Genomic DNA, 4,131 nt, shown 5'->3' with positions numbered 1-4,131 from the left:
CTCGGGGAAACTTGAGGGCTGGTTTTAGCTGTACGTAGTGTTCATCCGGTGTTGCCCTGAGAACGAGATATGTGCAGATCCTATCAGGATGTCGGCGCATCGGGCGGTCTTGCTGGACTTGTTTTACCATTGTCGAGGATGTCTTGTAACCGGGATTCCGAGTCTGATCGGGTCTTCCCGTTAGAAGGAATATCCTTCGTTGACCGTGAGAGCTTGTGATGGGCTAAGTTGGGACACCCCTGCAGGGATTTGAACTTTTGAAAGCCGTGCCCGCGGTTATGGGCAGATGGGAATTTGTTAATGTCCGGTTGTAGAAAACCTGAAGATGACCTTAATTAAAATACATCAATCGCGTGTGTAACCGTGATGGTCTCTTCTCGGCGGAGTCCGGGAAGTGAACACGGTGTTGGAGTTATGCTTGACGTAGGTTGCTCTAGGATCACTTCTTTATCATAGATTTTCGACCGTGCTTTTGCCTTCTCTTCTCGCTCTTATTTGCGTATGTTAGCCACCATATATGCTAGTCGCTTGCTGCAGCTCCACCTCATACCTTTACCTTACCCATAAGCTTAAATAGTCTTGATTGCAAGGGTGTGAGATTGCTGAGTCCCCGTGACTCACAGATACTTCCAAAACCAGTTTGCAGGTGCCGATGTTACCGAGCAGGTGACGTAACTAAGCTCAAGGAGGAGCTCGATGAAGACCTTGTCCTTTGTGTTGTTTCGTTCTAGTTGATCGGTAGTGGAGCCCAGTTGGGACGATCGGGGATCTGTGTAGCATTTGGGGTAGTCTTCTTTTATTTTGGTTCCGTAGTCGGACCTTGATTGTATCTAGTTGATGTAATGCTTTATTCATGTAATTGTGTGAAGTGGCGATTGTAAGCCAACTATGTATCTTTTTCCATTATGTATTACATGGATTGTGTGAAGATTACCTCACTTGAGATATTGCTTTCAATGCGGTTATGCCTCTAATTCGTGCTTCGACACGTGGGAGATATAGCCGCATCGAGGGCGTTACACATATGCTCGGATCCGATCGTGTTGGTCTTCACGGCTGCCCACAAATGGCCATCGGAACATCTTATTCCTGGACATTTGGAGACCTTAGAGTGGGCTAGCATGTGGGCAGCCCTCCCGCTGTTGCTCACGGATTATCCGGACACCGTATCCTGGCAGCTATCCCCTTTGGGGGGCTTCTCTCTCGGCTCGTCATATCATTCCTTGTGATGACGGTCGCCTATTGCCTAGACTCTTCCGCTCTAGAAAGCGCTCTTACCCCTGAAGATCAAAATGATTGTTTGGCAATTGTTGCAGGATCACCTCTCATCTGGGATGGAGATGATCAAGCGGCATGACTCTAGGAATGGGTTGTGCCCTCTTTGTGGTGTCCCAGAGACCGGGACCCACATCCTCTTCTCTTGAATGGCAGCAACAATTTTTTGGAGTTTTGTCCATGAGGCTCTGGGCTTGACTGGGAGGCCCAAGACCTGGCTGGGTCCCTTCAAAACCATGTCAACCAGACCAGGAGGAGGAGACGCCTCTTCTGCATTGTGTTTGCGGCGCTATCATGGACCCTGTGGATGACGCACAATAAGATGGTAATTGAGTGGGTCTTTCTTAGGCGGGTCTCTGACTCAATCGTCAATTTCCTTGCATTTTTGCAGCACTAGAACGCATTGTCTAGACAGCAAGATCATGATCGGCTTGGCCTTATGATGGACACGGTCACTGTTGTCGCTCGACATAACCAACTACATGATGAGGGGAGGGACAACAGATGCAGGTACCGACACTTGACAATGCGCTCCCTACTGGGAGCATCATGAGATCTGATTTGCAACTAACAAGTTTCAAAGTCTTCCCTGATGCTGCCTGTAATAAAAGGCACACAAGCATGCTACATGAATTGGCGTATACATCTGCAATGAGCAACTAAATCAGAGAACAGATGTTATGATTACGGCGTGCTGCAAAGTTGTTAATTCGCCTCTTAGGTTCCGTAGGTGACAAGCACGCAGGCAAAAATCAGGAACGTAAAATAGTAAGATAGTACAGATTTCAGAATATCGAAAAACTTGTTCTATTGCAAAGAGCAGGCTTGCGCCAGGCCCATCTCCGTCGCATCTCCTCCCTCTCTCATCCTATTGTCAAGAAGACGAAGGAAGGAGATATTTTAAAATCCAGTGTGGCGAACTGATTAGGACCAGAACCACACATAAACCCAAGTTTGGCCAAGTTAGAAAATTGATGTGAGTACCACCCAAGCAGCATACATTGTTGATGCTCGAATAAGCTCATCCGAATCTTTGCAAGGCATGTTCAGCCTCTTACCAACAAACATACCCACGGAAAATGATGGTTGGCAAACAGTTAAGCAAGTGCTCAGGGACTAAGCTAGGCCAGACGACAACTGGGTCATCCACCGTAAATAAACAATAGGAGACACTTATCTAGTGAAAGACTTGCTGATTTTCAATGCACAATAGCCAGCTCCTCCCCTGAAGGTGCCAGCAAGATGGTTTTGTTGAGGCTGCTGCTGCCTGCTGTTGGCAATCCTAAGCTCGGTCAAAGCATCTTAACACCCGTATCATCCAGGAGTTGCACATACAGCAACTCATGGGGAATAGTCAATGCTCGACAGCGCTGCCTAACAAACATGCACAATGCGGCTGGCTCAACTTGAAATTGCTTAGTTTACATGACCCGCATTTTATATCATCCACTAGCTTCTGGTCACAACAAGGGTGAGTATGCGAGAAACCATCCCGAGTGGAGCTCCACGACGCGGAGTCATGCCTCACGCGTTGTCTTCCGTTGCCTTTCTTATTTCATCCCGCCGAATTCACAGCGCAGTTTCCCTTTCCCTGTAAAGAAAAAGTCACAATGTATGCTTAATTTTCGGTTTGTTTTGATAGGTGAGAACTGAGAACAATAGCATTTGATCTGAAGGCATAATTAGGCATCAGGCTATAGAACACATACCCGATGGTTCTATACAAAAACTTGTACAACCTACTGTCACCAAAGTTGTAATTTTTTGTGCATTTCTACATGAACATCACATAATACTCCCTCCGTCCCATAATCCTAATATAAAGAGCGTTTTTTACGATGCTACACTAGTATAAAAAATGCTCTTATATTATGAGACGGAGGGAGTAGTTTCTACGTCATATATGTCCCATAAGAATGGATTGTTTCTTCCATGGACAAAGACCGTTTCTCTCAACAGCGACACATTCGTTTAAATCCCATGATCTGAGACGTTGTGTAAGTGTGCATGTCAATGTTGCAGTGTTTTTCTAAAAAAAAAGGATTTAGGAGACAATTGTCTGTTGTGCCACCCTTATCGGCATGCCTCTGCCTCTCCTACATCACTACAGAACAACCAACTACTATAACTAGAAAAATGCATGTGCTTAGAATAAAGTAGTACTCCTGATCTGCCCAAGCAGTTTCTTCTCCATTGTCTCCCTCGTTCCGCCCACTCCTCTGTTTCGGGTACATTGCACTGCCCCTTCCCCTTGATGAACTTCGATGGCATTCTCCAGCGAGATTCCGACATGGCATTCAGTGAATAACAGTGATGATTGACACCTTTGGCGCATCAGCATAAATTAGAAGGTAATACCGTTTCTTCCTGGCCTTTTTTCTTTGCAAATTTATGACGTTATGCCAGGTAGTCATGCATGCTGACGAGCAAGCGTGGCTATATATATTTGAGAGAGAGAGATATCTTCAGCAAGGAAGTCTTGGCACAACTCCCTCCATCAGTTGGACCTTGAGACACCAATTCGCTATCAAAATGGCGACTGTGCGACAACGCGACATCAGTCAGGATGAGATCGTCATGGACGTCGCCGCTATGGTGGATCCTGCTCCGGGTCCTGAGACCAAGAGTGCTCCACCTCCTCCAGGTCCTGAGACCAAGAGTGCTCCACCTCCTCGGGGTCCTGAGATCAAGAGTGCCGAGCTCATGCGGGACCTGAGCAAGTACATTCTGCTGCTCGCAACGCTGGTGGCCACGGTGACGTACGCCGCGGGGTTCAACCCGCCGGGAGGCGTCTGCACTACCAGAATAACCTTATATGCCTACGGCCTTATCTATGCCGACGGCTGCCGTAGGCAT

General features: G+C 47.1%; 1 pseudogene; it reads left to right on the top strand.

The window, feature by feature from the left end:
• Nucleotides 1-3,807: 3,807 nt before the first annotated feature.
• Nucleotides 3,808-4,131, top strand: part of LOC119333380 — an 11,244-nt pseudogene continuing 10,920 nt past the window's right edge.

The sequence above is a fragment of the Triticum dicoccoides genome, chromosome 7A, assembly GCF_002162155.2.
Source record: "Triticum dicoccoides isolate Atlit2015 ecotype Zavitan chromosome 7A, WEW_v2.0, whole genome shotgun sequence".
Taxonomy (NCBI): Eukaryota; Viridiplantae; Streptophyta; class Magnoliopsida; order Poales; family Poaceae; genus Triticum; species Triticum dicoccoides.
This window is presented reverse-complemented; position numbering and strand designations above follow the sequence as displayed.